The sequence below is a fragment of the Heloderma suspectum genome, chromosome 3 (assembly GCF_057233095.1).
Source record: "Heloderma suspectum isolate Gila_16-S chromosome 3, 16-S_ref, whole genome shotgun sequence".
In the NCBI taxonomy this organism is placed as follows: Eukaryota; Metazoa; Chordata; class Lepidosauria; order Squamata; family Helodermatidae; genus Heloderma; species Heloderma suspectum.
The window spans coordinates 285,568,800-285,581,914 of NC_139460.1; the positions used below are offsets into that span (position 1 = coordinate 285,568,800).

General features: G+C 42.0%; 1 protein-coding gene across 1 annotated transcript in view; it reads left to right on the top strand.

The window, feature by feature from the left end:
* FBXO36 (F-box protein 36) overlaps window positions 1-13,115 on the top strand; it is a 74,719-nt gene that overhangs the window by 54,733 nt on the left and 6,871 nt on the right. The gene's annotated exons all lie outside the window — the stretch shown is intronic.

Here is a 13,115-nt window from a genome sequence, read left to right on the forward strand (position 1 = left end):
TAGCATCTAGTTCTACATGCACGCATGCATGCGCACACACACTGACACCATACATGTCTCAGTCAGCATGTCTTTCATGGATGAGATAATTGATGGTAAATATCTTCCCATTAACCAACCTGGCATTCATTTACAGCAGGGGTTTAAAGGGGCTTGTTGACAAGCCACCAATATTATCAAGGATGGAGAGCAGGTTGGAAAGGGAGAAAACACACAGATGCCTAACTCGCTTTCTTCTTACTCAAGATCTCTGCCCTCTACTTTGAACTGGGCCTGCACCCCGGATTCAAATTAATGTGTGGGTTAAGTGTCAGAATGTACTGTAGCTCTGCTGATCAATAGGTGTGTGGAAGGCTTTTTATTCCAGTACGAACTTGAGATGAAGTCCTTATGTTTTTTTTTACCATTTCTAGATTCTTGCAAAATGCTATCCTCTTCTTCATTTCAGTTGCTGGAAGAATTGTAGGTGCTTCTGCACCTTATCAGTTCATGGGCACTGTTGGTGCCAAAATCAGTTTATTCTGTATCTAGTTCTCATACCTGGCAGGTACTTAATTATAGTTTGGGAATCATAGTAATTCTCATAATCTTTTTAAAATGGTAAAAAAAAAAAGAAAAGTTATGGAATGACTGGTATATTACTGAATATTCCAGGAAACTGTTCATTTGAGAAATTTACACAGGAGAATACACTGGATTTGATATAACTGATTCAGATACCTAGAATTCCAAAACACTAGATATGGTGTCTAAGTCCCAAAATGTGTGTTTTCCCCTGTAGCCTCAAACCCTGATTAAGTATTTTGTAGGAGGGTTCAACGACATCTATTAAGACCAAGATTTTGCTGGCCAAAGATCCACAGGAGTAACGTTGGGTCTTTACTTTTTTGTTCTATAATTAGCCTATCCTCTATTCCAGGGGTAGGCACCATGGTGCCCATGGGCCCCAGTGTACCCTAGACACCTTTCTTGGTGCCTTCCAAGTTGCGCTGCCCCTCCCACTTTTAAAAATAATTAACACATTTTCTTACCAGCAGCTGGAATCACTGTACAATAGGTTTCTGTTGTTGCTGAAAACAGTGCATTCAAAGGAGTTGTTTAGTGTGTTGGGGCTCAAACCCTACCTCTGCCTTGTTCTCAGTCTTTGGGGCAGGTTTCTTCTCATTTGCCACACCTCCTATGGCAGCCGTTTTATGGTGGCACTCAGGACAGTTTCTCAAATTGCCAATGTACCCATGGCCCAAAAAGTGTGCCTACCCATACTATATTGTATATCATTATCAGGAGCAATCATGGTATTGATAAAGGATAGTACCACACAACATAAACTTAGGCTGTTTGCATATGATAAGATATGAGAGAGAGCTTTTTATTAAATCTCTATCTATCTATCTATCTATCTATCTACAAGCTATCATGAAAATACCTGCATCTTATGGTGAGATATAGGCTATAAATGTCAACTCACAAAACAGAAACATTAAATATAAAAGCCAAAGAGAGGTTCAGGCTAAATACCCCTTCAACTAGCTAAATAAAAAAATTGAACATCTGGAAATGTGTATACTTGCTAATATTAAAGAACTGCAACCTACTTTATAAATCATAATGGGGGATATTGTTAAATGTAAGCAAACTGGGCTTTTCTTGCCCTGGGAGGGTGGTACAGATGGGGGAGAAATTTGCTTGGTTCATGTTTTAATGCAGATTTGCCTAATTTGCATTTCTCAAACCAATATGTGAACCGAAATGTAGTTATATTTCAATATTCACGCTTTTCTGAATTTTGCAATATAGTTCTCCAATTTAAAAATGCATACAAAAATGTGTATATTAGAAAAAAGGGCACACAAAAATATTTATTTTAGGGACAATAACTTATAAAAACACATATTAGGGGCAATTCCTTCCAAAAATATGTATAGTAAGATAAAGGTGCACAGAAATGTGTATGTATTTTTATGCTAACTTTTTTTTAAAAATTGCAAGCTGGTGCAGAAGTTGGACAAAAGAAACATAACTTTGGAAAAATGAGAAACTGGGTAAAACTAAAATTGACAGATTCATTCACCCCTAGAGACTGGCCATTATGCTTATTGAAACTAAGCCTGATAAGATCCCACTGTTTCATTACATGCAGTTGTATCATCTTGTTATGTCCACACAAGGAAGTTTGAATATTTGGCAACATTGGATCCAAAGGCTTAATTTCTGAGATGAATAAATGCTTTCTGGAGGAATTGTTGCAAGAGAGACAACCTATATGTGTAACTGGGAGAAGGATTTAGGTGAGGTATCAGAAAAAAGAAATTTGGCAGAAAAATGCTTCTATTTCATTCTTCTTCCTTGAAAGAAGTCACCTACAAAATTATGAGTAGCTGGTATGTCACCACATGCAGATTCAAGATACATACATATGTGGCAATGAGTTAGGCTGGAAGGGTTGTGGAGAAAGTGGGTTGTTTATGCATGTATGATGGTCCTGTTACCATCTCAGTAGTTTTAGAAATGTGGTTTGGAAAAGATTCGAATAGGGGTGGGGACTATAATGAGTGTGTTAATGATAGAGATTATTATTTATTTATTGTGGCTCAATCTTGGAAAGACTCTTGTACACCTATCACTCCCCAGTGGACAAATAAATGCTAGGATACACAGTGATGCAACTGTATGCCTGTCCTGTGGGTTTGAGAAGTCTATATTTGGGAAACCTGGACTCCTTTTCTTAGTTTTGTTTATTACCATAAACAAGGCTAGTCCATGCCATGACTGAATTGGGAATCAGCTGAGGAAAAGAGAGCCCCCAATTTTCATCCCCATCATAGTGCTCTGGGTGGGGAGGTTTAAACCTCCCCACCCAGTGCACCACAATGGGGATGAAAATATCTCCTCAGCTGATCTACATAGAGCAGCTGAGAGTGAGCCTGGGAAGGGTGTGTGTGGGTAATGTGTATGTGTATGAGTGTGTGCAGGGTGGGTACATGTGTGCAGAAGCTCTGCCCGCATTGGGCTGTGGCCCTGGCCACTATTGGCATGTAGCCCCTGACATCCTGTCTCTGGGGCCAATTCAGGCCTTGAGCTGAAAGTGGTTCCTCATGCCTGCTCTAAATCAGCCTTCCCCAACCTGGTGCCCTCCAGATGTTTTGACTTCAACTCCCATTAGGCCCAGCCAGCATGGCCAATGGCTAGGAATGCTAGGGATTGTAATCCAAAATATCTAGAGGGTACTAGGTTGGGGAAAGCTGCATTAAACCATGGTTTGTTTAGCTTAACTTTGGTTTGTTGTACATCTGAAGCAAATTGGGCTCATTAACCATGATTTGCTTGGAGCCAATAAGCGTGGATTGTAAACCACACTTTGAATTTGGTTTGTGAATCCCAGCTTGTGTTAACTGTGGTTTGCTGTTAAGTCCAAATTCAGGAACTTGGCTAAATCCTAGTTTATTTCATCACTTTGTTTTCCAGGCCCAGCACCAGCATACAGTATACTCAGGAAAATGTTGGCCCCAACAAGTCCTACCAGTGCTACACTAGGCTACCACTTGTGATGCTGCTGTTGTTGTGGCTCAGCTGGGTGGTGTTGGAGGTTGAGGTGACATCCTAACCAGTAATGATATTGACCAGAGTTCCAGGCCTGTGCAGTGTGCCTTAATTCACCAGCAGTGCCATTTTAATTAAGCTGGTCCTGCACCCATGGTGTGTATGTCGGACCAGAGTAATTAAGATGGTGGCAGGCACTGGAGATCTCAGGGTCCAGAGTTCTGCTCAACTCAGGCTGCCACTGCAGCTGGATGGCTGGTAGAGATTGAGGAAAGCCTCACAATAGCACTGCTGAGCAGTGTCCCAGGCCCGCACAACACACCTATACTCTCCAGCATTGACATCTTAATTAGGCTTGCCCTGCCCCTAATGTATGCAGGTATGGGGGTTCAAAGTTCCACTTGGTACCATCACCACAGACAGGCAGCCTGCCACCTAGTAAGTGGAAAGGTGGGTGCCAGTAAGGGGGCCTATCAAGGACAGTTTGCTCAAGGCACTCCAAAATCTGTCCAAAGGCTGCCATCTTTGCTTGTCTAGGTAGGCAAGGCTGCTTGTCTAGGTAGGCAAGGGGTGAACAACTTGTGGGCCTCCAGATGTTTTGGCCTACAGCTCCCATGATCCCTCACCACTGGGTATGCTGGCTAGGGCTGATGAGAGTTGTGAACCTTCAGATGTTTGTGAACCTCCACAAGTTGCCTGCCCCTGAGCTTGAGAGATACAAAGGAACAGTGGTTTAAAAATGAAATACAGCTAAAAGACTCTTGCTGGTACTTTCAGACTTCTCCCTCCCTCTGTCTAGTAACAACCTTCTTTCCCCACCCATCTTCTTGCTAACCAGCTCTCCCTCTCTATCACGTCTGCCCAGCTCCACAGCAACCTTGTGAGGGTGTGTCTGCCAATATGTCCACCTGCTAAAGCCTATGCCCTTCTCCAGATACCGCCCCCCATCAAAGGTGAAGCTTACATCTATAAGACAAAGGACATCTTTCGTAGAAGCACCCCAGCTATGTAATGCCCTCCACAGGGAGGTACACCTGGCATCAATGTAGTTGTCTTTGAGGCACTACGCAAAACATTTTCTTCATCCAAGCATTTAAAAACATTTTTACTGTCTTAAATAGTTTAAACTTTCTTGACTATTAATTGTACTTTTGTCTGCTGATTTTCTTGTTTATATTGCTTCTTGTTGTTTAACTTTTTAAAATGTTGTAAACAGCCCTAAAGTCATTGACAAAAGGTGGCATCTAAATGTTTTAAATACATCTCCAACTATTCAAATGATTAGGATAGATCAGCAGATGCCAACTTTTTTGTCAAGCATGCTATAAATCAAATTCAAATTTGAGATAATGTTTTGAGCAGCTATAGCTCAGTGGTTGAGCACATGCTTTGGATGCAGAAGATCCCAGGTTCAATTTCTAGCATCTCCAGCTAAAAGGATCAGGTACCAGGTCTGGGAAAGGCCTTTACATCAGACTTTGGATTGCTGGTGCTATTCAGAATCATGCTGAGGGACCAATGGTCTGACTCAATATAAGGCAGAGTCAATACGCCACTCTCCCTGCCTCTTATACCTTGGGGTGGTTTTCTTCTGTTCTACTAAGTCAGGAGCAGGCAGCAGAATGTCGCTGGTGAGGCAGGAAGGAGTATGTAAGGGTCCAGTGGGGTCAGACCCTCCGCCTAGCCCCCTAGATGTTAGGGTCTGTGGATGTACTAGTTGTCACAGTACAAGGAACCAAAAGTAAGTAGCATAGTCAGAGCGGCCAAGTAGCATAGTCTAAGGCAAGTTCCAGAGAAAGCGACCAAAATTCACAAGGGACAGAGCCAGGTAACACAGGAAGGCAGGTGGTTGGGTTCCTGAAGAGAGCACTACAGCGGCAGTAAAGAGGGACTTGTTTAACTTCAGGAGTCTGTAGCACAGTGGACTCCCTTGAAGCCAAGGCTTGAAGGCCTTTACATGAAAATACATCTCTTACAGTCCCAAATAAATACAGACTTTTTTTCTATGTCGCTTATCTCCTAAAATCACTACTGAATCATAGGCAGAGTTGAGAAATTCAGCGCAGCCCAAGTTCAGGGAGAACTGATGATAGCTAAAAGGATTGTTCCATGCAGTTTGTCAGGAGAGAAGTTTAAATGGGGATCAAGGTGGAGTCAACTGCCGAAAGATCCCTCCAACAGAATTGAGACTTGGATGACTTGAGGTCAGAATATGGAGAGAGACTGGGAAGTGGATATAGAGCCAGCAGGAATGCCTGGAAATGATCCAAGAAATTGGGAAGACTGGATGAAGCAGAAGACTAGAGGCAACAGGGAGTACAAGGCCCCAGAATTAACCCAGAACCAGTCTATGTCTTTAAGTGCAAAGTTAGGTGGGAGGTTTCTTCAGAGAATATTTTTTCTTGCAAGCCATGCCTCAGACCAAGTGATACAGCTGGGAGGAAGCACAGCCCATGAAGTCAAGTTTCAGAGTGAACAACTAACCAGTACTGACACACCAGTTCCAAGGTTGTTTTGCATTTTCCTTCAAATCTTTTCAAGTTTATGAATATTTTTGTGTCTAAAACTTTGCTGAAACTGAGAGATAAATTTATTAATTTGTGAACAAACTCATGACAATTAAATAAGGCAATTATAGAACTAACATGGGTTGAGTTGTTGATAGATGCAAATGTGATCCTAACTGGTAGGATTCTGAAAATGCAGTATTCCATAGCCATTAGCTATTATTAGAAATTAAATTAGCTAGTTTTTAGAGTGATTAATTAACATTTGACTTTGCCTCTCCACAGTTGGTCTTCATGTTATAGATTTTATGTGTCTTATAACACTGGGAGGCATTCAAATATGCTGTTGTATAACATTTCTTTGTTTTTCCTCAAGCAAAGATAAATAAATGTTTTTTGTCACTAAAACATTATGCCAGTTCATTAACATACATAGGTGCTTCCAGCTTGTAGTAGAAAGCTTATGAAATAAACATTTTAAATAATCAGGAACTGATAATGGTTTTTAAATGTTTGTAATAGTATATAAACACCATGCAGAGAGAAGCAGCCAAGTTCAATGGCAATCATGCTCTTGCCAATTTATACTTGGTTTCAGGGCATTATCATGCCCTTTAATTTGTTTTTGTATTTGATCATCTGTCTACAAGCAGACATCTGTGAAATTTTATGATTCTCTACACATCAGCATTTCAGTAACAGACAGCTGTATTCTTTTTCCTCTGGTTCAAATTTGAGCCCATTGTGTATTTTTAATAAAGTGTTTAACACTTAATAATGAAAAAATGGGTTGTATCTGAATATTCACTTCCTCCAGCAAAAGGAGACTACATTGATGGAAATACTCCTTCCAACAGTGGAGAGAGTCTTTCTGTCGGAGGAAGAGAATCTTTGGATTTGTTTGCGGGGGGCGGGGGGTGTTTTTCATGGAACGTAGCAGCCTAACAAATTGATATTCACCCAGGTAGCTGGGGTGACAGCTTTAAGCTAGCTACCAGATGATGGAACAAAATCACTTGTTTTGTCATAATAACCACCATCTCTGAGAGATTAATAATGAGAACAATTTTTTTTTGCCTTGGAGTGCACTATTAGCCCCCTTGGACTAAGGTCTGAGGGGAGTTAGGATGGGGCAGAAGTATCTCTCCATCAGTGGAGAACTTCGTCAAAACTTCATCAGGCTGGATGTTAAGCAAAAAAATTGGCAGGGAGAGAAAGATGTTTCATCATGCCCAACAAGTTTTACATTTTTCGTTCCTTGCCTGTATATAACATCCAGCTGAAGGAGGAGCTGGATACAGACTAAAGCCCTCTTCAGACATTCTACGTATTATGCTGTATGAACGCATGAAGGCAAGAGCACTTCAGTCCTGCCTGCTCTGTCATCACATCTGTCACCTGGTACACATGGAGGGCGACAGTCTGAACAGGAGAGTCTTCTTTATCTGTAGAGGCTGCCCACGCAGTTAAGTACCCTGAAGGCTCTTCTGTCACTGGAAAAGTTCATGGCTGGCTGACTGGAATCCTGAACAGGAACATTGCATGTAGCACCATTTTGATGCCTCTTCCACTTGTCTGTCTTTATCCCTGACTATTAAGTAACATAAGAATACTCATGCAAAGTCATACTAAGGTCTAATCCAATCCATCACTGTCTCTTGACAGAGGATAACCAGATGCGCCTGCAAATCTTACAAGATTGTTACTGTTGGTGTCTTCTTATCCCAATCATCTAGTAATCAGTTATGCTACCTCTGAACATGATGTTTCATGAATAGGTGCTGATTTAATTTGTCTAGATCTTTTAAAAATTCACCTATGCAGGCCGCTGTCCTGTGGCAGCTTTATTTTGTTAGTTCTAATTTTTTTTGCCAGTAATTGCATTGGATAACTTTGCATTCTAATGTACTGAGAGTGAATATTTTTTCTATACAGAGATAGCAACCAAAGATTTAGCTGATTAGTTCCAATAAATATATATGAAATTCAGTGCCTTCCCCATCTCTTTTGTCCTTGCTTCATCCTTAGTCCACAGTTCCTATTCTCCCATTAGATTCTCCCATTTAGGCTTTTACTTTTCACGTATTTGTGTATAAATACTAAGGGCCAATAGTGCTCTCAAGACAAATGTGAGGTGCCTGATTGCAGATCCTACTATCCTTTCTACACAGAATCATAGCCATACAAAACAGCAAGTATAATTTGGTTCCAATTTATTAGATTGCAAGACACAGTAGCAGATTTTCTTTCCATGCTGAGAAATGAGCAGAGATTGTTTCATGCTCTGTGTGAGATAATGTGTGTTGTTACCTCACCCTAACCCTCGTGTCCTCATCTACACGCGTATAAACATACATATATATAAACAAATGACTTGTGTTAGGATCTTTAACCAGAAGCCATAGTGTGCTAGAGCAATAATTAGGGTATTCAGGTGGGGGGAAAGTTAAGAGACAGCAAGACAGCCTGTAGAATAATTGAATACATGGTTTATTTCAAGATAGAAAGAATATGAACAGCATTCCAGTAAGAACAGCAATTATTTGGTTAAATCTATAGAGAAGGTTGGGGACAAGAGGGGAAAAGACAAGAGAGATGGAGCAAGGTACAAGTGTTTTGGAAAGACAGAGGAGGAAGGGGTCAAGTAGATATACTAGGGGCCTAATTGGCTTGGAGATAGAGACCAGCATGCAGACAGCACCTTGGCTTGAGGCCATACAAGTAGCTTTCTCAAAGTTAGGGAGGTGTAAGAAAAAAGGCCCCCTTCATGGATCACTGCCTTGTTGTGGCGAAGGGGCTTGCGTAACTCAGTGAAGCCATAAGCTATGCCGTGCAGGGCCACCCAAGACAGACAGGTCATGGCAGAGAGTTCTGACAAAATGTGGTCCACTGGAGAAGGAAATGGCAACCCACTCCAGTATTCTTGCCAAGAAAACCCCATGGAACGTATCACAAGGCTAAAAGATATGATGCCGGAAGATGAGACCCTCAGGTCGGAAGGTGTCCAATATACTACTGGGGAAGAGCAGAGGGTATTTCCAAGTAGCACCCGAAAGAGTGAAGCGGCTGGGCCAAAGCCGAAAGGACACTCAGCTGTGGATGTGTCTGGTGGTGAAAAGAAAATCCGATGCTGTAAAGAACAATATTGTTTAGGAACCTGGAATGTCAGATCAATGAATCAAGGTAAGTTGGAGGTGGTCAAACATGAGATGGCAAGATTGAACATCGACATCTTGGGAATCAGCGAACTAAAATGGACAAGCATGGGCGAATTTAATTCAGGTGACCGTCATATCTACTACTGTGGGCAAGAATCCCTTAGAAGAAATGGAGTAGCACTCATAGTCAACAAAAGGGTGGGAAAAGCAGTACTGGGGTACAATCTTAAAAACGATAGAATGATCTCAGTATGAATCCAAGGCAAACCATTCAACATCACAGTAATTCAAGTCTATGCCCCAACCACTGATGTCGAAGAAGCTGAGGTTGATCGGTTCTATGAAGACCTACAACACCTTCTAGAACTAACACCAAAAAAAGATGTCCTCTTTATCATAGGGGATTGGAATGCTAAAGTAGGAAGTCAAGAAATCACCGGGATAACAGGCAAGCATGGCCTTGGTGTACAAAATGAAGCAGGACAAAAGCTAATAGAGTTTTGCCAAGAGAACACACTGATCATAGCAAACACTCTTTTCCAACAGCACAAGAGACGACTCTACACATGGACATCACCAGATGGTCAATATCGAAATCAGATTGATTATGTCCTTTGCAGCCAAAGATGGAGAAGCTTTATACAGTCAGTAAAAACAAGACCTGGAGCTGGCTGTGGCTCAGATCATGAGCTGCTTCTTGCAAAATTTCAGCTTAAATTGAAGAACGTAGGGAAAACCACTAAACCATTCAGGTATGACCTAAATCATATCCCTTATGAATATACAGTGGAGGTGACGAATAGATTTAAGGGATTAGACCTGATAGACAGAGTGCCTGAGGAACTATGGACGGAGGTCCGTAACATTGTTCAGGAGGCAGCAACTCAATCCATCCCAAAGAAAAAGAAATGCAAGAAAGCCAAGTGGCTGTCTGATGAGGCTTTACAAGTAGCTGAGGAAAGAAGGGAAGCGAAAAGGAAGGGAGAAAGGAGAAGATATATCCAACTGAATGCAGAGTTCCAGAGAATAGCAAGGAGAGACAAGAAGGCCTTCTTAAATGAACAATGCAAAGAAATCGAGGAAAACAACAGAATGGGAAAGACTAGAGATCTCTTCAAGACAATCGGAGATCTCAAGGGAACGTTTTGTGCAAAGACGGGCATGATAAAGGACAAAGAAGGCAGGGACTTAACAGAAGCAGATGAGATTAAGAAGAGGTGGAAAGAATACACAGAAGAACTATACAGGAAAGATCTGAATGTCCCTGATAGCCATGATAGTGCGGTCACTGAACTTGAGCCGGACATCCTAGAGAGTGAAGTCAAGTGGGCCTTAGGAAGCATTACTAACCACAAAGCTAGCAGAGATGACAGTCTTCCAGCTGAGCTATTTAAAATCCTAAAAGATGATGCTGTTAAAGTGCTGCATTCAATATGCCAACAAATTTGGAACACTCAACAATGGCCGCAAGACTGGAAAAGGTCAGTTTACATTCCAATTCCAAAGAAGGGCAATGCCAAAGAGTGTTCAAACTAGCGCACAATTGCGCTCATTTCACATGCCAGCAAGGTGATGCTCAAAATCCTACAAGCTAGGCTTCAGCAGTATGCGAACCGAGAAGTACCGGAAGTACAAGCTGGGTTTCGAAGAGGCAGAGGAACTAGAGATCAAATCGCCAACATTCGCTGCATCATGGAGAAAACAAGAGAATTCCAGAAAAGCGTCTATTTCTGCTTCATTGACTACGCTAAAGCCTTTGATTGTGTGGATCACAACAAACTGTGGCAAATTCTTAAAGTGATGGGAGTACCAGACCACCTTACCTGTCTCCTGAGAAACCTGTACGAGGGTCAAAAAGCAACAGTAAGAACCAGACATGGAACAACCGAGTGGTTCAAAATTGGGAAAGGAGTACGACAAGGCTGCATATTGTCACCCTGCTTATTTAACTTATATGCAGAGTATATCATGAGAAATGCCGGGTTGGATGAATCACAGGTCGGAATTAAGATTGCTGGGAGAATTATCAACAACCTCCGATATGCAGATGATACCACCCTAATGGCAGAAAGCGAAGAGGATCTCAAGAGCCTCTTGTTGAGGGTGAAAGAGGAGAGTGCAAAAACTGGTTTGAAACTCAACATTAAAAAAACTAAGATCATGGCATCTGGCCCCATCACTTCCTGGCATATAGAAGGGGAAGAAATGGAAGCAGTGACAGATTTTACTTTCTTGGGCTCCAAGATCACCGCAGACGGTGACTGTAGCCATGAAATTAAAAGACGCTTGCTCCTTGGGAGGAAAGCTATGGCAAACCTAGACAGCATAGTAAGAAGCAGAGACATCACCTTGCCGACAAAGGTCCGTCTAATCAAAGCTATGGTTTTCCCAGTAGTAATGTATGGCTGTGAGAGCTGGACTATAAGGAAGGCTGAGCACCGAAGAATTGATGCTTTCGAACTGTAGTGCTGGAGAAGACCCTTACGAGTCCCCTGGACTGCAAGGAGGTCAAATCAGTCCATCCTAAAGGAAATCAACCCTGAGTGCTCATTGGAAGGACAGATACTGAAGCTGAAATATTTTGGCCACCTAATGCGAAGAGAAAACTCTCTGGAAAAGACCCTGATGCTGGGAAAGACTGAAGGCAAAAGGAGAAGGGGATGGCAGAGAATGAGATGGATAGATAGCATCACCGATGCAATGCATATGAACTTGAGCACACTCCGGGAGAGAGCGCAGGACAGGAAGGCCTGGCGTGCTATGGTCCATGGGGTCACGAAGAGTCGGACACGACTGAAAGACTGAACAGCAACAACAAGAAAAAAGGCAAAATTAGAAAGAAAAAGAAACTGAAGTGCAGATATTACCTATTCCAGAAAATGAGGTCAGTAGGAGGGGGCTCTTAGAATATGCTGTAATCTGGGAAAATGTCTTTGGGACCAAAGCACCAGATCCATGCAGGTTGTTCCTCATGAATTATGAATTAGCTGGGCACCCCAGCTCCCAAACAAGACACAGCTTGAATGTAAAATGCCATGAAGGGGAACTGAAGCAGGCTTTGCCCTTATAGATCCCCCTGAGTCTTGTATGGCATGGAACATAAACAACACATAAACCTGGCTTCAGCTTGAACCCTCCAAAGCAGTACAAAAATAGCATATGGCAAAACTAAGGTGGAAGTTGCTTGCTGAATAAGGGGAGAACTCTCTAACTGTGAGTGACTTTTTACAATAAGAATTCCTTTTTAAAAACTTGATTGGGGTGAAATGGGGGGGGTTCCTTAAGATTACAATAGGAGCAAGGGGATGTAGATAACACTGAGAGTTTGTTCTTCCTGCCATAGGTGACCAGTTCAAAAAGGTGCAGAATGCAAGAGGGGTCTGTGTGCATATTTTGGGTGTAGGTCCCTAACCTTGAGGGATGCTAATGAGGGCTAAGTACCTATAACGGGTTTTCTAGTGCTTCCTGCATGGTATTTTTTCCCATCAGGGCTCTAAATAGTCAAACAGTGCATGTGCCAGATAACTTGATTGCATTAGGAACTGAGCATGGAGAAAGATATTTGTACGTTCTGGACGTCTCAGCCTTGCTGGCCAGAGAGTGGGAACCTCTCCCATGTTCTGCGCTAATGGGGGACAGCCAATACACGCTTGCTGTTTTCTTGCCTTGTATGGCTACATCTCACTTCCTGGACAAAATGGAGGTTTTGGAGTTAAACATGCTAGGAAAATATTCAAAATGGCACAGGGATGAGCCATCTTGGCAACAATGTGACGCGCTTGAAGATTCTAAAATGGCATAGAAATGCCAAGTGTTATTATGATTGTTTTATTGCATAAGTCACAATCAGTCATTCTCATACACGTTTGCGGCTTCATCTAATTATTCAACACATTACACCTATTATCAA